Source organism: Micromys minutus, assembly GCF_963924665.1.
Source record: "Micromys minutus genome assembly, chromosome: 1".
NCBI lineage: Eukaryota > Metazoa > Chordata > Mammalia > Rodentia > Muridae > Micromys > Micromys minutus.
In genome coordinates, this window is record NC_137969.1 from 91,255,632 (window position 1) to 91,277,756 (window position 22,125).

Below are 22,125 nucleotides of genomic sequence, written 5' to 3' on the forward strand. Positions count from 1 at the left end.
ATTGTTTTAATTTTTTTCTTGCAACTTTATTTAAAAAAGAGAAACATATGTACAGATTTTTAAAAGCATTTTGGCATAATACTATGTGAATATATTTTTTGTCAGTACTTGGTTCTTTTAGAGGTTTGATTATATGCATTGAAATCTTACTATTTACCATACGCATAAAGTACATGTAGAACAGAACATGACATAGAAACAGTCAGAGTTTTCATGGTGTGTATAGATTAAACATAATGATTTTTGAAGACCAACAATTGCCACAAGGCTATATTCTTAGCTCTTGAATTATTAACGATTTAAGGTCCAGGTATACCACACTCTGAGAGGGTGCTATACACTTATATTTTTTCTAAGACCAACTGAGGCTTTCACATTTTGGCCTTTTTCTTTTTAAGCTTCATATGGCCTGTCAGTTGTTTCTGGGGTATTCAGAGCTTTCTGGGACTAGTATCCAATTATCAGTGACTGCATATTATGTCTGTTCTTTTGTGACTGGGATACCTCACTCAGGATGATATTCTCTAGACACACCCATTTTCCTAGAAATTTCATAAAGTCATTGTCTCTAATAGCTGAGTAGTACTCCATTGTGTAAATATACCACAATTTTTGTATCCATTCATCTACTGAAAGACATCTGGGTTCTTTCCAGCTTCTGGCTATTATAAATAGGGCTGCTATGAACATTGTGGTGTATGTGTCCTTATTGTATGTTGGAGCATCTCTGTGGTATATACCCAGAAGTGGGATAACTGAGTCTTCAGGTAGGACTATGTCCAATTATCTGGGGAACCACCAGACTGATTTCCATAGTGGGTGTACCAGCTTACAACTCCACCAACAGTGAAGGAGTGTTAATCTTTCTCCACATCCTGGCCAGGATCTGCATTTACAGCTGATAAACAACCTTAGCAAAGTGGCTGGATATAAAATTAACTCAATCAAATCTACTCAAAAAACAAACATGCTGAGAAAGAAATTAGGGAAAATATACCCTTCACAATAGTCACAAACAATATGAAATACCTTAGTGTGATTCTAACTAAGCAAGACAAGGACCTGTATGACAAGAACTTCAAATCCCTGAAGGGGGAAATTGAAGAAGATCTCAGAAGATGGAAAGACCTCCCATGCTTATGGATTGGAAGGATCAACATTGTAAAAATGGCCATCTTACCAAAAGCAATCTACAGATTTAATGCAATCCCCATCAAACTTCCAACTCAATTCTTCATAGATTTGGAAAGAATAATTTTCAAATTCATCTTGAATAACAAAAAACCTAGAATATCAAAATTCATCCTCAACAACAAGAAAACATCTGCAGGAATCACCATCCCTGACCTTAAGCTATATTATAAGGCAATTGTGTTAAAAACCACATGGTACTGGTACAGAGATAAGCAGGTAGATCAATGGAACAGAATAGAAGATCCAGAAATGAACCCTCACACATATAGTCACTTGATCTTTGACAAAGGAGCTGAAAACATTAAATGGAAAAAGAACAGCCTCTTCAACAAATGGGGTTGGTCCAACTGGCACTCAGCATGCAGAAGAATGAAAATAGACCCTTTCTTATCTCCTTGTACAAAGCTCAAGTGCAAGTGGATCAAAGATCTCTACATTAAACCCATTACACTGAAACTATTAGAAGAGCAATTGGGGAAAACCTTAGAACACATAGGCCCAGGGAAAGTTTTCCTGAACAGAACACCAATGGTTTGTGCTCTAAGACCAATGATTAAGAAATGAGACTTAATGAGATTGCAAAGTTTCTGTAAGGCTAAGAACACTGTCAAGAAAACAAAATGGCAGCCAACAGAATGGGAAAAGATCTTTACCAACCCCACATCTGATAGAGGCCTAATATCCAATATATATAAAGAACTCAAGAAGTTAGAGAATCAAACAATCCTATTAAAAATGGGGTACAGAGCTAAACAAAAAACTTGCAATTGAGGAATATCAAATGGCTGAAAAGCATCTAAGGAGGTGCTGGATATCCCTAGTCATCAGGGAAATGCAAATCAAAACAACCCTGTGATTCCACCTCCCACCAGTCAGAATGGCTAAGATCAAAAACTCAGATGACAGCAGGTGCTGGCTTTTAGATAGTTTTAATGGTTTAAACTGAGAATAAAAAATAGTGAGCAAGTAATTTTAAATTTCTGTAACTGTTGTTATCTCTATTCTATATTGGGTGGACCATAACCTGCTTTGTATAAAAGCGTACTAATCATAACCATTTTAATGTATGTATCTAAGGGCCAGAGGAAAAAGTCACATGCATATTCTATCTAGTTTAAAACCCACAAGTTGGTATGCAAAATACATGAATAAATTAAGGCTGATGGTCAATTACTGAGGAATAAACATGCAACTACATTTTGCAATTAAAATAACAAAAACACCCCTAACACTTATTTAATATAGTGTTAAATCCTCATTTAATTCCTAATATAGACAGCAGCTTGAGATCATCAGAGATTTAAAATATAGTTAAATTATTCCAAATAAATAAATTTGAAATTGGCAGATGGGAAGTTACTGTTAGACTAGATTGAGGTGAATGTACTGTGACCAAGACTCAGGACCTCCATATGGCTGAGTCCCCCTAGAAGTCTTGCAAGAGCTCTTCCACCTGAGCCCACAAAGACAGAACAGAGCCACTGCAATCAGAACTCACTAACTGCCTGCAAAGATACAAACTTCCAGAAGCAATTTTCTTCCTGAACCTACAGACCCTCAGATCCACACAAGAGACAGGCTCCAATCAGAGACAACAAGACCACCTGTAATCATAGACAACAAGATGGCAAGAGGAAAGTGAAAGAACTTAAGCAATGGCAACCAAGACAACTTGGCAACATCATAACCCAGCTCTCCCATGACAGCAAGTAGTGGATTGCTAAACACACACACACACACACACACACACACACACACACGAAAAAAAACAAGATCTAGACTTGAAATCATGTTTCATAATGATGATGGAGAGCTTGGAGAAGTGCATAAATGACTCCCTTAAATAATTACAGGAGAACCAGGAAAAATCACTCAAAGAACTACAGGAAAACACAACCAGCCAGATAAAAAATTGAAAACAGAAATAGAAACAATAAAGAAAACACAAAGAGAGACAACACTGGACATGGAAAAGTAAAATAATAATAAAAATAATAATTAATAATAATAATCAGGAGTCACAGATGGAAGCATCACCAACAAACTACAAGAGATGGAAGAGAGGATCTCAGGGGCTGAAGACAACATTGAAAACATAGACAAAATAGTCAGAAAAGATGCAAAAATTAAAAAGCTCCTAACGCAAAATGTCTGGGAGATCCAGGACACAATGAGAAGACCAAACATAAGGATAATAGGTGTAAAAGAGGGCATAGAATATCAACTAAAAGGCACAGTAAATACCTTCAACAAAATCATAGAAGAAAACTTCCCTGCCCTTAAGAACGAGATGACCATGAACATACAGGAAGCTTACAGATCTCCAAATAAATTGGACCAGAAAAGAAACTCCTCCTGACACATACTAGTCAAAACACCGAATATTTGAAACAAAGAAAGAATCCAAAAAGCTGTAAGGGAAAACAGACAAGAAACATATAAAGGCAGGCCAAACAGAGACCATGAAATCCAGAAGATCCTGGACAGACATCATACAGACCCTAAGAGAGCACAAATGCCAGCCCAGGTTACTATATCTAGCAAAACTGTCAATCACCATAGATGGAGAAACCAAGATATTCCAAGACAAAACCAAATTAACACAATATCCATCCACAAATCCAACCCTACAAAGAATGATAGACAGAAAAATCCAACACAAGGAAGGAAACTACATCCAAGGAAAAGAAAAAAAATATGCAAGGAAACCAAAGAAGAAAAGCACGCAAACATAATTCTACCTCTAACAACAAAAATAACAGGAAACAAAAATCACTATTCCATAATTTCTCTCAATCAATGGACTCAATTCCCTAGTAAAGAAACATAGACTATCAGACTGAATACATAAACAGGATCCAGCATTTAGCTGCATACATGGAACTCATCTCAGAGACAAAGACAGACACTACCTCAGAGTTAAAGGCTGGAAGAAAAAAAAACCTTCCAAGCAAATGGGCCCAGGAAACAAGCTAGAATAACTATTCTAATATAAAATAAAATATATTCTCAACCAAAAGTTATCAAAAACAGATAAGGAAGGACACTTTTTACTCATCACAGGAAAAATCTATCAAGATGAACTCTCAATCTTGAACATCTATGCTCCAAATACAAGGGCACCCATATTTATAAAAAAAATTCTACTAAAGTTCAAAGCATATTTTACAACACACACAATAATAGTGGGAGACTTCAACACCCCACTCTGATCAATGGACAGATCATGGAGACAGAAACACAGAGACACAGCAAAACTAGCAGAGTTTATAAACCAACTGGAATTAATGGACATCTACAGGACATTTCACCCAAAACCAAAAGAATATACTTTATTCTCAGCATCTCATGGTACCTTCTCCGAAATTGGCCATATCCGGTCACAAAACAAGCCTCAACAGATATAAGAAGATCGAAATAATACCATGCATCCTATCAGATCACCATGGACTAAGGCTGTTCTTTAATAACAACAGAAACAACAAAAAGCCCACATACACATGGAAGCTGAACAATGCTCTGCCCAATGATAACATGGTCAAGGAAGAAATAAAGAAATCAAGGATGTTTTTAGAATTTAACAAAAATGACATCATTACATACCCAAATTTGTGGGATGCAATGAAAGCAGTACTGAGAGGAAAACTCATAGCTCTAAGTGCCTCCAAAAAGAAACTGGAGAGAGCATACACTAGCAGCTTGACAGCACAGCTAAAAGCCCTAGAACAAAAAGAAGCACATACACCCAGGAGGAGCAGATGGCAGGAAATAATCAAACTCAGAGCAAAAATCAACCAAATAGAGACAAAAAGAACTATACAAAGAATCAATAAAATCAAGAGCTATTTTTTTTTGAGAAAATCCACAAGATTGATAAACCCTTAGCCAAACTAACTAGAGGGCAAAGAGAGAGTATCCAAGTTAACAAATCAGAAATGAAAGGGGAGACATAACAACAAAAACTGAGGAAACTCAAGAAATCATCAGATCTTACTACAAAAGCCTATACTCAACAAAACTGGACAATCTGGAGGAAATGGAGAATTTTCTAGACAGATACCAGATACCAAAGCTAAATCAGAATCAGATAAATGATCTAAACAGTCTTGCAACAACTAAAGAAATAGAAGCAGTCATCAACAGCCTTCCAACCAAAAAAAAAAAAAAGCCCAGGATCAGATGGATTTAGTGGAGATTTCTATCAGACTTTTATAGAAGACCTAATACCTATACTCTCCAAATTATTAGAAACAGAAGAAAGACTACCCAACTTGTTCTTCGAAGCCACAATTACACTCATACCTAAACTACACAAAGACACCACAAAGAAAGAGAACTTCAGACAAATTTCTCTCATGAACATTGATGCAATAAAAATCCAAGAACACATCAAAACAATCATCCACCGTGACCAAGTAGGCTTTATCCCAGGGATTTAGGGATGGTTCAACATATGGAAATCCATCAATGTAATCTGCCATATAAACAAACTCAAAGAAAAAAAAAAAAACACATGACCCTCTCACTAGAAGCTGAGAAAGCATTCTACAAATATCAACACCTCTTCATGATAAAAGTCTTGGAAAATTCAGAAATCCAAGGCCCATACCTTAACATAGTAAAAGCAATATACCGCAAACCAATAGCCAACATCAAACTAAATGGAGAGAAACTTGAAGCAATCCCACTAAAATCAGGGACTAGACAAGGCTGCCCACTGTTCCCCTACCTATTCAATATAGTACTGGAAGTCCTGGCCAGAGCAATAAGACAACAAAAAGAAATCAAAGGGATTCACACTGGAAAGGAAGAAGTCAAAATATCACTATTTGCAGATGATATGATAGTATACTTAAGTGACCCCCAAAATTCTGCCAGAGAACTTTTACAACTAATAAACAACTTCAACAAAGTGGCTGGCTATAAAATTAACTCAAACAAATCAACTGCCTTCCTCTACACAATGGATAAACAGGCTGAGAAAGAAATTATGGAATCGACACCCTTCACAATAGTCACAAAAACTATAAAATACCTTGGGGGTAAACCTATCAAAGCAAGTGAAGGACCAGTTTGACAAGAACTTCAAATCTCTGAAGAAGGAAATTGAAGATCTCAGAAGATGGAAAGACCTTCCATGCTCATGGATTGGCAGGATCAACATTGTAAAAATGACCATCTTTCTAAAAGCAATCTACAGATTCAATGCAATCCCCATCAAAATTACAACTTAATTCTTCATAGAGTTAGAAAAAGAAATTTGCAAATTCTCCTGGAATAACAAAAACCTAGAGTAGCGAAATCTATTCTCAAGAATAAAAACACTTCTGGGGGAACCACCATCCCTGCACTCAAGCTATATTACAAAGCAATAATGATAAAAAAAACTGCATGGTATTGATACAGAGATAGGCAGGAAGATCAATGGAACAGAATTGATGACCCAGAAATAAACCCACACACCTATGGTCATTTGATCATTGACAAAGGAGCTAAAAACATACAATGGAAAAAGGACAGCCTCTTCAACAAATGGTGCTGGTTCAACTGACAGTCAGCATGCAGAAGAATGCAAATCAATTTTTCCCATCTCCCTGTACAAAGCTCAAGTGCAAGTGGATCAAAGATTTGCACATAAAACCAGGTACACTGAAACTATTAGAAGAGAAAGTGGGGAAGAGCTTAGAACACATAAGCACAGGGGGAAAAACCCTGAACAGAACACCAGTGACTTATGCTCTGAGATTAAGAATGGACAAATGGGACCTCATAAAATTGCAAAGCTTCTGTAAGGCAAATGACATTGTTAAGACTAAACAGTACCCTACAGATTGGGAAAGGATCATTACCAATTCTATATCTGATAGAGGGCTAATATCCAATATATACAAATAACTCAGAAAGCTAGACTATAGATAATCAAATAATCGTATTAACAAATGGAGGTACAGAGCTAAACAAAGAATTTTCAGCTGAGGAACATCGAATGGTTGAGAAGCACCTAAAGAAATGCTCAACATCCCCAATCATCAGGGAAATGCAAATCAAAACAACCCTGAGATTCCACCTCACACCAATTAGAATGGCTAAGATAAAAAACTCAGGTGACAGCAGATGCTGGCGAGGATGTGGAGAAAGAGGAACACTCCTCCACTGTTGATAGGATTATAAACTGGTACAATCACTCTGGAAATCAGTCTGGCGGCTCCTCAGAAAATTGGACATAGTACTACCTGAAAACCCAACTATTCCACTCCTGGGAATATACACCAAAGATGCTCCAACATATAACAAGAACACATGCTCCACCTTGTTTATAGCAGCCTTATTTATAATAACTGAAAGCTGGATAAAATCCAGATGTTCATCAACAGATGAATAGATACAGAAAGTGTGGTACATTTACACAATCGAGTACTACTCAGCTATTAAAAACAATGACTTCATGAAATTCGCAGGCAAATGAATGGAACTAGAGACTATCATCCTGAGTGAAATAACTGTGTCACAAAAGAACACACATGGTGTGCACTCACTGATAAGCGGATACTAGCCCCAGAAAGCTCTGAATATCCGATACTCAAGAAACAATTCACAGACACTATGTATGAAGCTAAAAAAAAGAAGGAAGGCCAAAATGGGGATGCCTCAGTCCTTCTTAGAAAAGAGAACAAACCCTCATGGGAGGAAATGTAAGGTCAAATAGAGGAACAGGGATTAAAGGAAAGATCACTCAGAAGCTGCCTCACCTGTGGGTCCACCACTTATGCAGTCACCTAATCCAAGCACTATAGCTGATCCCAAAAGGTACTTATGGACAGGAACCAGACAGGGATGCCCCTTCAGCAAGTATGCTAGAGTCATACAGATATAACTGAGCATGCTTGCAGCTAACCATCGGTCTGAACTTGGAGATTCCAATGAGGGCTAAAGAAAGGATCTAAGGAGCTGAAAGGGGTTGCAACCTTATGGGAAGATAACATTATCAACCAACTAAACCCTCCAGAACTCCCATGGAGTAAAACACCAACCTTTGTGTGCACTGTGAGAGACCTATTGATCCAGTTATATATGTAGCCAAAAATTGCAGTGTCTGACATCAATGTGAGAAGAGACTTTTGTTCCAGAGCAGCACGTTTTCCCAAGGTAGGGGAATGCCAAAGCAATGGGGTGGAGAGTGGGATCAGAAGGGAGTGCACCTTTGTGAAGGCAACTGGAGGGGGAGGAGGGATTGGAGCTGCGCAGGGTAAAGGGATAACATCTCAAATGTAAATATGTAAATTCAGAGTATCTAATAAAAAAAAGAAAAAACTTTTACATAAATATAATTATCTATTCATGTGAAGGTAATAAGTATGCTTATTTTTATTATCTGTAAAAACACCATTTAATTGCTTTATAAAATGTTCTTAGGACATAAGCAGAATAATTGCATTACTGGTGTACTTTAATTATCATCAGTATACTTTTTTTCAAATAATGCTTATATATTACAAAGTGTCTTAATCAAGTAGTCTTGTTAATTAATCTTATGAGCAAAAACTTTATATCTTTTGTTTGTGGACCTCCTTAGAATTTCAGCAACACCTTTTAGTAAGATAAAACTTAAACAGAACAATTTTTATAACCCTCATGTTACTCATAAAGAAGCTAAAACTGCAGACACTAAAACGTATAACTAACACTGGCCTAACGAGGTAATTTGTGAAAAGAGAATTATCATTACAGACAACAGACACTTTATTATTACCCAGACATTGTCCTGTCATGTAACCATGACAGCTCAAAACACTAACAGTGTACTGAAATAAGAATCTCATTCACTGTATCAATGGGTTTGAAACCTATTAATAAGACTAAAGTTGTTGCAGAACTGAAGTCTTTTATATAAAATTTCCAACTTTCTTATGAGCACCAACTGAAATTTCTTAGTAAAGGAGTGGCACATGACTTAATATTTGCACTAGAAAACATTCAAATTTATTTATGTACCTAATTTACAGTAAAGATTTGATGAAAAATGTTGAGGTGATGGAGACTGAGCCAAACCTTGAGGATGCTCTTCCACTGACTCACATTCCTGGCCTCACTGCTGAAAATCTCATCAAAAAATGTTTCAACAAAAGCAATCTGTAAGAGGGTTCTTAAAGTAACTTTTGATAAATATTCCATTCACAGAGCGAGTTTTTGTACTTAAAACTGATGCATGCCTATTCAACATAAAATAATAGTAATCTTGGTGAATTAAACTTTTCTATGAAATAGACACTGAGCTTCAGAGTCCACCGTGCCTGAGAGGTTGGATGTAATCAACGGGACCTTGAGAAACAAATTAAAGTGAGAGTTTGGAAATTTCTCAACTATTACTGATTTCTAAGTCATTTGGAATCATATTTACAGAGTGTGTGTGGACCCCAAGACATAAATTTCTGTAATTGCCACTTAAACATTAGGAGCAAGTTTTAGGCATGATGGTCATGTCATCTGAAAATGTTTACATTCATATCTGGATAAAAATCAGTTTCGACGTCCTAAGCCACAAAACCAACATCAAATATAAAAGACCTTTTTTTTTTTTTTTTTTTTTTTTTTTTTTTTGTTTTGTTTTCTATTGAGTTTTATTTGTGTTACAGAATTTACAGCTATGGTAAAGCCTGTCATCAGAATGCTGAACTGGCCTGATTTCAGACATCAGAGACCACAACAATCTTCAGGTGCCTTTCTCTCTGTCTGGCTTCTTTATTTCCTTCCTCCCTTCTAAATTTTTTTTAACGACTTTATTTTGCAAAACAAAGATAAATGTAAAGATTTTAAACATTTTTTGCTTAAAATTATACATTTTTGTCAGTACTGTTTTTTCAGACATTAAAATAAATTTTACATAAAACCATGTGAATATGTTTTTTAGTCAGTACTAGATTTTTTTCAAGGGCTTGACAGTATGCATTAAAAACGTACTAGTTGCAATAAGCGTAAAGTACATGCAAAACAAAACGCAACATGGAAATAGTCAAAGTCTTCTTGTTTTGTGAATATATGTATATTTTTTGTTTTCTTTATTTCTTGGACTTCATACAGTCTGTGAGTTGTTTCTGGGGGAGTGCAAGCCTCTGGGGTTAGCATCCCACTATCAGTGACTGCATATTATGTCTGTTCTTTTGTGACTGGGTTATCTCACTCAGGATGATCTTCTCTAGATGCAGCCATTTTCTTAAGAATTTGGTTAAGTCATTGTTTCTGGTGGCTGAGTAGTATTCCATTGTGTATATGTACCACAATTTTTGTATCCATTCGTCTTCTGAAGGACATCTGGGTTCCTTCCAGCTTCTGGCTATTATAAATAGAGCCGCTATGAACATTGTGGTGCATATATCTTTGTTGTGTATTAAAGTGTCTCTGGGGTATATGCCCAGAAGTGGAATAGCTGGGTCTTCAGGTAGTACTATATCCAATTTTCTGAGGTATCGCCAGACAGATTTCCAGAGTGGTTGTATTAGCTTGCAACCCCACCAACAGTGGAGAAGTGTTCCTATTTCTCCACAGCCTCGCCAGCATCTGCTGCCATCTGAGTTTTGGATCTTGGCCAATCTGACTGGTGTGAGGTGGAATCTTAGGGTTGTTTTGAATTGCATTTCCCTGATGGCTAAGGATGTCGAGCACTTCCTCAGATGTTTTTCGGCCATTCGGTGTTCCTCAACTGAAAATGATTTGTTTAGCTTTGTACCCCATTTTTTAATAGGGTTATTTGATTCTCTGGTGTCTAGCTTTTTGAGTTCCTTGTACAACTTGGATATTAGGCCTCTATCTGATGTGGTGTTGGTAAAGATCTTTTCCCATTCTGTTGGTTGCCGTTTTGTTTTCTTGACGATGTCCTTAGCCTTACAGAAACTTTGCAATCTCATTAAGTCCCATTTGTTAATCTTTGACCTTAGAGCTTGAGCCATTGGAGTTTTGTTCAGGAAATTTTCTCCTGTGCCTATGTGTTCTAAGGTTTTCCCTACTTTCTCATCTAATAGTTTCAGTGTATCTGGTTTAATGTGGAGATCTTTAATCCACTTACACTTGAGCTTTGTACAAGGAGATAAGAACGGGTCTATTTTCATTCTTTTGCATGTTGAGTGCCAGTTGGACCAGCACCATTTGTTGAATAGGCTGTCCTTTTTCCATTGAATGTTTACTGCTCCTTTGTCAAAAATCAGGTGACCATATACATGAGGGCTTATTTCTGGATCTTCTATTCTATTCCATTGATCCACTTGCCTATTTCTGTACCAGTACCATGCAGTTTTCAGCACAATTGCCTTGTAATATAGCTTGAGGTCAGGGATAGTGATTCCCGCAGATGTTTTTTTGTTGTTGAGGATGGATTTCGCTATTCTAGGTCTTTTGTTATTCCATATGAAATTGCACATTGATCTTTCCAATTCCATGAAGAACTGGGTTGGAATTTTGATGGGGATTGCATTGAATCTGTAGATTGCTTTTGGTAGGATGGCCATTTTTAAGATGTTGATCTTTCCAATCCATGAGCATGGGAGATCTTTCCATTTTCTGAGATCCTCCTCAATTTCTTTCTTTAGAGGTTTGAAGTTCTTGTCATACAGGTCCTTCACTTCCTTAGTTAGAGTCACACCAAGGTATTTCATAGATTTTGTAACAATTGTGAAGGGTACCTTTTCCCTAATTTCTTTCTCCACATGTTTGTCCTTTGAGTATAGGAAGGCTACTGATTTGTTTGAGTTAATTTTGTATCCGGCCACCTGCTGAAATTGTTTATCAGCTGTAGGAGTTCTCTGGTGAAATTTTTGGGGTCACTCAAGTACACTATCATGTCATCGGCAAAGATTGATGTTTTTATCTCTTCCTTTCCGATTTGAATCCCCTTGATCTCCTTTTGCTGTCTAATTGCTCCAGCCAGGACTTCCAGTACTATGTTGAATAGGTAGGGAGAGAGTGGGCAGCCTTGTCGAGTCCCTGATTTTAGTGGGATTGCTTCAAGTTTCTAAACATTAAGTTTGATGTTGGCTGTTGGTTTGCTGTATATTGCTTTTAATATGTTTAAATATGGGCCTTGGATTCCTGTTCTTTCCAGGACTTTTAACATGAAGGGGTGTTGGATTTTGTTGAATGCTTTCTCAGCGTCTAGTGAGATGACCATATGATTTTGGTCTTTAAGTTTGTTTATATGGTGGATTACATTGATGGATTTCCTTATGTTAAACCATCCCTGCATCCCAGGGATGAAGCCTACTTGGTCATGATGAATGATGGTTTTGATGTGTTCTTGGATTCGGTTTGCAAGGATTTTTTTGAGTATTTTTGCATCAATGTTCATAAGTGAGATTGTTCTGAAGTTCTCTTTCCTTGTAGGGTCTTTGTGTGGCTTAGGTACGAGGGTTATTGTAGCCTCAAAAAATGAGTTGGGTAATATTCCATCTGATTCTATCTTTTGGAATAGTTTGGCGAATATTGATGTTATATCCCCAATAAATGTCTGATAAAATTCTGCACTGAACCCGTCTGGACCTGGGCTTTTTTTGGTTGGGAGGCTTTTGATGACTTCTTCTATTTCTTTAGGTGTTATAGGGTTATTTAGATGGTTTACTTGGTCCTGGTTAAACTTTGGGACCTTGTATCTGTCTAGGAATTCGTCCATTTCCTCCAGATTTTCCAATTTTGTGGAGTATAAGTTTTTGTAGTAGATCTGATGATTTCTTGAATTTCCTTAGTTTCAGTTGTTATGTCACCACTTTCCTTTCTGATTTTGTTAATTTGGATACTCTCTCTTTGCCCTTTAGTTAGTCTGGCTAGGGTTTTATCAATCTTGTTGATTTTCTCAAAGAACCAACTCTTTGTTTTGTTGATTTTTTCAATGGTTTTTTTTGTTTCTATTTGGTCTATTTCTGCCCTAATTTTGATTATTTCTTGCCGTCTACTCTTTTTGGGTATATCTGCTTCCTTTTGTTCTAGTGCTTTTAGCTGTGCTGTCAGGTTGCTGATGTGAGCTCTCTCCAGTTTCTTCTTGGAAGCACTTAGGGCAATGAGTTTTCCTCTCAATACTGCTTTCATTGCATCTCATAGGTTTGGGTATGTTGTGTTATCATTTTCGTTGAATTCTAGAAAGTCCTTAATTTCTTTCTTTATTTCTTCTTTGACCCTGCTATCCTTTAACAGAGCGTTGTTTAGTTTCCATGTGTATGTGGGCATTTTGTTGTCTTTGTTGTTGTTAAAGACCAGCCATAGACCATGGTGATCTGATAGGATGCATGGGAGTATTTCAATCTTCTTATATCGATGAAGGCTCGTTCTGTGTCCAATTATGTGGTCAATTTTCGAGAAGGTGCCATGGGGTTGTGAGAAGAAGGTGTATTCTTTTACTTTAGGATAGTATGTTCTGTATATATCTATTAATTCTAGTTGGTTCAAAGTCTCTGCTAGTTTTGCAGTGTCCTTGTTCAGTTTCTGTTTCCCTGATCTGTCCATTGGTGAGAGTGGGGTGTTAAAGTCTCCCACTATTATTGTGTGGGGTGAAATGTATTTTTTGAGCTTTAGTAGAGTTTCCTTTATGAATGTGGGTGATTTTTTATTTCGAGCATATATGTTAAAGGATTGAGAGTTCCTCCTGACAGATTTCCCCGGTAATGAGTAAAAAGTGTTCTTCTTTATCTTTTTTGATCACTTTTGGTTGGAAATTTACTTTATTGGATATTAGAATAGCCACTCCAGCTTGCTTCTTGGAGCTGTTTGCTTGGAAGTTTTTTTCCCACCCTTTTACTCTGAGATAGTGTCTGTCTGTCTCTGAGATGAGTTTCCTGTATGCAGCAAAAGGCTGGATTTTGTTTATGTATCCAGTCTGATAGTCTATGTCTCTTTATTGGGGAGTTGAGACCATTTATGTTAGTAGATGTCAAGGAATAATTGTTTCTGTTTCCTGCCATTTTTGCTTTTTTGGGTTGAGTTTGTCTGTGTTTTTTTCTTCTTTTAGTTTTCTTGTTTAGGAGTTTTCTTGTTTTTACTAGGCTGTATTTTCCCTCCTTGTATTGGGTTTTCCACCTATAATTCGTTTTAGTGCTGGGTTTGTGGTCAGATATTGTGTGAATTTTGATTTGTCTTGAAATATCTTTGTCTCTCCTTCGATGGTGATTGATAGTTTTGCTGGGTATAGCAGCTTGGGCTGGCACTTGTGCTCTCTTAAGGAGTGCATGATGTCTGTACAGGCTCTTCTAGCTTTCATAGTCTCTGTTGAGAAATCGGGTGTGAGTCTGATTGGTCTGCCTTTATATGTTACCTGACCTTTTTCCCTTACTGCTTTTAGTATTCTTTCTTTACTTTGGGCACTTGATGTTTTTACTATTATGTGTCGAGAGGTATTTCTTTTCTGGTCCAACCTATTTGGAGTTCTGAAGGCTTCTTTTATGCTCGTGGTCATCTCATTCTTGAGGGTAGGGAAGTTTTCTTCTATGATTTTGTTGAAGATATTTACTGTGCCTCTTAGTTGATACTCTTCTCCCTCTTCTATTCCTATTATCCTTCGGTTCGGTCTTCTCATTGTGTCTTGTATTTCCTGTACATTTTGGGTTAGGAGCTTTTTGTTTTTTGCATCTTCTCTGGCTGTTTTGTCTATGTTTGCAATGTTGTCTTCTGCCCCCGAGATTCTCTCCTCGATCTCTTGTAATCTGTTGGAAATGCTTGCTTCTGTGACTCCTGATTTCTTTTTTTGGTGTTCTGACTCTAGGGTTATCTCTTTTAGTGTTTTCTTTATTTTGTCAATTTCTGTTTTAATTTCCCTCTTCCATTCCTTTATTTCTTTGGTTCTGTTTTCGTCTCGTTCTTTGAGTTCTTTGAGTGTTTTTCTTGTTTCTTCTTTAAAAGCTTCTGAATCTTTTTGCTTTTCCTCCCTTTCTTGTTTAAGTAACTCTATCAGCGTCTTGAGGCATGATTTCAGGTCTGTGTCTTCTTTCTCTGGAGTGTTTGGAATTCTGATGTTTGCTACTATCGGAGAGCTGGGTTCTGGTGTTGCTAGATTGTCTTGGTTTCCTTGGGATATACTCTTTCTCTTTCCTCTTGCCATTTTGTTGTCAGTGATATTTTCTTGCCTTTCCCTTGTATCTGGTCTGTGTTCCTGGTACACTTTCCGTGTGCACTCTGCAGAGATCTCTCTACTCCCCGGCAGCCCAGGTTCCGGGTGGCAGCTGGGCCAGGCTCCGCTCTGCGTACTGAAGTCGCCTCTGGGTGGGAACAGACGTTCCTAAGATCTGTTCCTGGTCACAGATGCTCAGCCTCTCCGAGCCACCTTTCCGGCTGGCAGGTGGGCCAGGCTCTGCTCTGTGTCCTGAAGTCGTCTCCGGGTGGGAACAGAAGTTCCTAAGATCTGTTCCCAGTCACTGGATCGGGGAGGACAGGGCAGGTCAGGGCAGGGGGTGCCCTTTCCCTGTGCACTCCGCAGAGATCCCGCAGCCTAGGTCTCCCACTCACCAGTTGCTCAGCCTGTTTGAGCCGCCTTTCCGGCTGGCAGTTGGGCCAGGCTCTGCTCTGCGTCCTGAAGTCGTCTCCGGGTGGGAACAGAAGTTCCTAAGATCTGTTCCAGGTCACAGTTGCTCAGCCTGTACAAGCCGCCTTTCCGGCTGGCGGTTGGGCCAGGCTCCGCTCTGCGTCCTGAAGTCGTCTCCAGGTGGGAACAGAAGTTCCTAAGATCTGTTCCAGGTGCAGTTGCTCAGCCTGTATGAGCCGCCTTTCCGGCTGGCTGTTGGGCCAGGCTCTGCTCTGTGTCCTGAAGTCGTCTCCGGGTGGGAACAGAAGTTCCTAAGATCTGTTCTCGGTCACTGGATCAGGGAGGACAGGGCAGGTCAGGGCAGGGGGTGCCCTTTCCGTGTGCACTCCGCAGAGATCCCTTTGCTCCCCCGCAGCCTAGGTCTTCCACTCACCAGTTGCTCAGCCTGTTCGAGCCGCCTTTCCGGCTGGCAGTTGGGCCAGGCTCCGCTCTGCGTCAAAAGACCTTTTTTTTTTTCAATGAGAAGAACACATACTCACATGTATATACATACACACTCATACACATGTACACACATGCATGCACACACATAGTAGCAATGTTTTGAAGAAATTTTTTGTAATAATATGGGTTTATTGTATACGTTAACCAGATTTAGGTAGCTATTATTTTTCTATTTTATATGAAAAAATTGATAGTGAATCCCAACAAGGTCACCTATCTAAGGAAGAACAGAAAAGAATTTTTTAAAAACCATTGAATTCTAAACTTTCACTTCACTGCTTATCTCTACATGAAGATTTAATTTTCTTCAGGATTGCTCACACCTGTGTTTTTACAGCATATACTTAGCCCCATTCTTCTGTAGCCTTTGTTTCTTACCTGATGAAACAAGGCAAAAAATTATTTCTGTAAATTTGTAGAGAAAGTCTGTCACGTAAATTCTCAAAACAAACTCTGACCTTAATTAATAGAAGACTACATTACTTTTTAAAAGTGCCTTTCTTGTAAGGTTATTTTACTAATAAATACTAGCATAGATTCTCTTTCTTCAAAGCATATCCTTGTAAACTTGTATGTCATTAAATGAAAATAGTATCCAATCAAACAGAAATATGAGCCTTCAAAAATCAATTGTTATACAAAATCAAAACATAATCGAAATACATTTAATTCATATTATACAAAATAAAGTTAAATATACTCAAGCACTTAAATATGTGTGTATACATGTTTCTATTTATTTATTTTATGGTTTTGAGATCAAATCTAGGCTGTGTTCAGATTAGACAAGCTTTATACATTGAGCTATACCTTAGTTCCTTGAATGTATTTTAATCATATGTACTAAATGTCTGATTTTGTGTTCAGATCTCTGAATTTTAAGCAATGGTTAATATGCTCCAGTTATATTTGTTTATGTCTTACATTCCTCAAATACTGTCTTAGTTTTGTTTCCACAAAAGCAACTTAAGGAAGAATGAATCTATTTCAGGTTTATTTGGTTCAATTCCTGGTGACACGCCATCACTGTGGGGAACTCAAGGCAGCAAAACTTTTACTCAGTCACGTCATATCCACAGTCAAAGGCAAAGACCAGTGAACTAATGAACGCTTATGCTCAGCTTATTCTCTCCTTTTTATTCAGTCCAGGACCCAGCACATGAAAACCTGCTGCCTGCATTTAAGTCGGGTATTTCTACCTCAATTAAACCAACAAAGAAAATTTCTCACAGGCATGCCCACAGGTGAACCTGATCTAGATCATTTTCCATTGAGTTTACCAGGTGATTCCAAATTGTGTTGAGGTGACAATGCCAACCACAAATGCTAATCAATTTCTTTTAGTTTTATTAAAACTAAGAAACAAAATCCCTTTACTATGTGATATAATAATCATAACAATCAGATGTCTATTTTCCTGTTTGCATTTTAAAATAAATGAGAGAAAAAATGTTTTGTATATAAAGACAATAAAACAACTCTGTTTCTGTATGCTTCCTTTGTGTGTGTGTGTGTAGGGGATACATGTTACATGTATCAAAAATTTTAATAACTTGTCAGCCACTAACAAAACTTAGTTGTTTAAATTTTAATGATTGAGACAAAATGCCCATAACAGCTGCCATTTCTGGTTTAACCGGATGTCCTAGGTATTAGACTCAGGTGAGAATGGCAGTAGTGGGGTTCAGATGCTACCCCATTACTGAACCAACAGCAGTAACCAGGCGCATTAGTCACCAAACATTTGAGAAAGAAATAGTTTAAGGGAGGAAGGTTTTTTTCTGATTCGCATTTCCAGGGGATGATTTCATTTAGGTAGTTAGAGGTGTAGGTGGAGTGGGAGAGACCTGGTAACAGACAGCAAAGAATGGGAGCAGGAGCAGGAAACCGTCTGGTAATATGTCATCTGCAGTCAAGAAGTAGAGGGGACAGGAAGTAGGACATAAAACCTTAAAATCTTTCTCTAGGACTTTGGTCCAGTGAAGGCTCTTTTTCGTAGTGTAGGAGAATGCCAAGGCACTGAGGTGGGTGAGGGAGGTTGGGAGAGGGAGCACCTTCATGGAGGCAATGGGAGAAGGAAGGGGGATGGGATTAGTGGAAAAGGGATAACATCTGAAATGTAAATACAGAAAATATCCAATAAAAAATCTTTCTCTAGTGACTACTTCCTCTAACAAGACACTACCTCCCAAAGATCCTACACCCTTCCCAAAGAGCACAACCAACTGGAGACCAAGTATCCGAATGCATGAGCCTACTGAGCTCATTTTATATTCAAATCACAGCATTGGACATTGCCAGCCTCTGAATGAACCACTGCAGCCACTTAGCCTGAGCACATTCCTCCCCGAAGATGGTGGGGCAGAATGATAAGTATACCTATTAATATTCGTTCCAACCTTTATAGTTAGAGTTTACCAGAGGAGTGCTATGGATAGGGTAAAAAATGGTTTTGCAGTAGAGAGCAACAGAAAAGCCACCAAGTTTGAAGACACGGGACTGAGATACAACATTTTTTGCTCAAGGAATGCTAGTATGCTCAGTTGAGTGGTCTGGGTTGGATATGTTCCTTCCTGGTTTTGATTTATTTATCTATTTATTATTGTGGTTTGTGATGGGGGCTAATGAGTGCAGGTGCATGTGTCAGGTTGCTTTTGTGGAGATTAGAAGACAACCCTCATTAACTGGTTCTCCCAGGGATATCAAGCAAACATGGCATAGCATCCAATAAGACCAGCCATTGTCTCATCTCAAGGCTGGAAGAGGAAACACAGAAGAAGAAAAAGGGTCCCAAGAGCAAGCAAACCCCAATTTAAAAATGGGCTACAGAGCTAAACAGAGCATTTTCAGAAGAGGAATCTCAAATGGCCAAGAAGTACCTAAAGAAATGTTCAGCTTCCTTAGTTATCAGGGAAATGCAAATCAAAATGACCCTGAGACTCCACCTTAAACCTACCAGAATGGCTAAGATCAAAAACTCAAGTGACAGCACATGCTAGCAAGATGTAGAGAAAGAGGACCATTTCTACATTACTGGTGGGATTGCAAACTGGTACAACCACTCTGGAAATCATTCCGGCAGTCCCTCAGAAAACTGGAAATGGTTCTACCCGAAAATTTGGCTATAGCAAGCTCCTGGGCACATATCCACCATACCACAGGTCTTGTGCTCTACTATGTTCATTGCAGCATTATTTATAATAACCAGAAACTGGAAACAACCCAGATGTTCCTCAACAGAAGGATACAGAAAATGATACAATTGATACAGAAACTGTGGTTTATTTACACAACGGGATACTATTTAGCTATTAAGAACTAGGACATCATGAATTTTGCAGGCAAATGGATGGAACTAGAAAATATCCTAAGTGAGGTAAACCAGACCCAAAAGTACATGCTTTTTTGTATGTACTCATTGATGCATGGATATTAGCCAAAACAGTACAGAATACCCAGGATGCAACCCACAGTCTGTAAGAAAGTTTAACAAGGAAGAAGGTCCAAGTGAGGATGCTTCAATCCCAACTTAGAAGGGGAAACAAAGTAATTACAGGGTGCAGAGTGAAGAGGAACCTGGGTGGGAGAAGTGAGGAGAAGGGGAAAAGGGGGCAGGATCAAGTATGGGGGAGACAGGAGAGAAGTACAGAGGGTCAGGAGAGTGAATGTAAATATGAATCTTCTGGAGGTGGGAGTTTAGGAAACCTCTAGAAAGCCTCAGAGGCTTGGGATGTAAAAGGCTCCCAGGACTCAATGGACATGACCTTAGAAGAAATGCCTAACAATGAGGAGACGGAACGTGAAGAGACAACCTCCAGTAGATGACAAGGCCCCCAGTGGAGGAATGGTGTCACCAACCCACCTCCAGAATTTTTGACCCAGAATTGTTCCTGTCTAAAAGAAATATAGGGACAATAAATGAAGCAGAAACTGAAGGAAAGGCCATAGTGACCAGCCCAACTTGAAATCTATCCTGCGGGTAAGCACCAGACCCTGACACTATTACTGATGCCATGCTGTGCTTGCAGACAGAAGCCTAGCATGTCTGTCCTCTGAGAAGCTCTACCAGTAGCTGACAGAGACAGATACTTACAGACAAACATTAGACTGAGGTCAGGGGCACCTATGGAAGAGTTAAGGGAAAGATAGAAGGAGCTGAAAGGTTTGGCAATCCCATAGGAAGATCAACAGTGTCATCTAACCCTGACCCCTGGGAGCTCCCAAAGACTGAACCACCAACCAAAGAGCATACACAGGCTAGTCCAGGCCCCGCCCACACATGTAGCAGAGGACTGCCTTGTCTGGCCTCACTGAGAGGATATGCCTAATTCTGTAGAGACTTGATGCCCTAGGGTAGAAGGGTGACAGAGGTGGAGGAAAAGCACCCTCTCTGAGGCAAAGAGGAGGAAGGACGGGATGGCCATCTCTGGGAGGGGCGGGACCAGGAGGTGGGAAACATGTGGCATGTAAATAAAAATAAATAAATAATTAAAAAGTTTAAAAACAGTTGGAAACACCCTAATCCTAGAAGATTACCAAGCTACACAAATATTATGTACAGAGGACCTCACTCAGAGCCATACAGTGTCCATGATTGTTGCTTCAGTCTCTATGAGCCCCTATGAGCCCTGCTTATTGGTTCTGTAGATTATATTCTACTAGTGTCTTCAACCTCTCTGGCTCCTAGAACCCTTCCTCCCACTCTTTTGTGGGGTTTGCCAGCTCTACCTGGTGTCTGGCTGTAGGTCTCTATATCTGCTCTTATCAGTTGCTAGATGATGCCTCTCTGATGACAGTTGGGTTAGGCATTGACCTATAAGTAAGACAGAATGCCATTAGAAATTATTTTATATCCTTCAACTGTTTGGCTTTCTTTAAAGGATTTCTACATTTGTCTTTGTTGAATGGGTGTTTTGTTCTTTGGTTTCTGTTTCCTCGCTAGTCTTCTGGATGGAATGGCCTGTGGTTGAGTAGATCTCTATATGATTTGGAGGCTTGATTTTTGATGTCCAGGGCATCAATAAGAATGTCTTGCTGGAGTTCTGGGTGCTGCTGAGGCCTCTGGTGGAACAGAAGGCTTCCACCCGAGTTTTGAGCTAGGATATAGTGATGAAGGGGTTTTTGGAGGTGGAATAAACAGGCCCTGGGGAAGAGATGGTAGTCCCTAGGGAGGTGGCTTACCTGGGGTTCTGGAAGCCAAGTGGCCTCTGGTGGATCAGGGGGCTTCCTCCAGAGTTCTGGGGTGGGTTGTGGTGTTAAGGAGTAGATAACATTTTTAATTGTTGGTTGAAGTAAGTGGTCCATTGCATGTATTCATGGTAACTTATTTTAACTTCATGCACCAGGCAGAAAGTCATTGTCATATAAGAGAGTATCAGAAGCTATACCTTTTATTCTCTAACTTCATTTTCATTAAATAAAAGTTCATTTCTAATATAGTCTTAGTTATATGTATAACGTTCGCTATTGAGACTTAAATAAGAAGTCTTCACTCATTTGGAAGCTTCTCCATAATAAACCCCTTACCTCCACCCACCCTTGGACCTTTTTCATGTGTAATTCATACATTTCTAAGCTCAAGTAAATGGGATTTTGAAAAGAAACACAACAGAAAATTGCTGTAAGGAAGTGGCTTCGTGCTGAGTGTTGATTTTGTTTTGTTTTCACTTTTCTGCAAATGCTTGTGAGCAGAACTTTTACTTTACTTATTGCACTAGTCACTATGATTTGAAATAAATGTATGTGTTACAGAGCACTAGTCCATCCTTCCCCATATGCTATTAAATTTTTCTATATTAACGTGCATATTAATTAGTTCAGGATGATGTTTCTGCATACATATGTCATATCCATATCCAAACAAACCAGACCAAATTCCATAGCTTTAAACACACACACACACACACACACACACACACACAACACACCTCAATATG

General features: G+C 38.7%; 1 protein-coding gene across 1 annotated transcript in view; it reads left to right on the plus strand.

The window, feature by feature from the left end:
• LOC308414301 (contactin-associated protein-like 3) overlaps positions 1-22,125 on the plus strand; it is a gene marked incomplete at both ends in the record, with an annotated part of 178,591 nt that overhangs the window by 72,305 nt on the left and 84,161 nt on the right. The window lies entirely within an intron of this gene.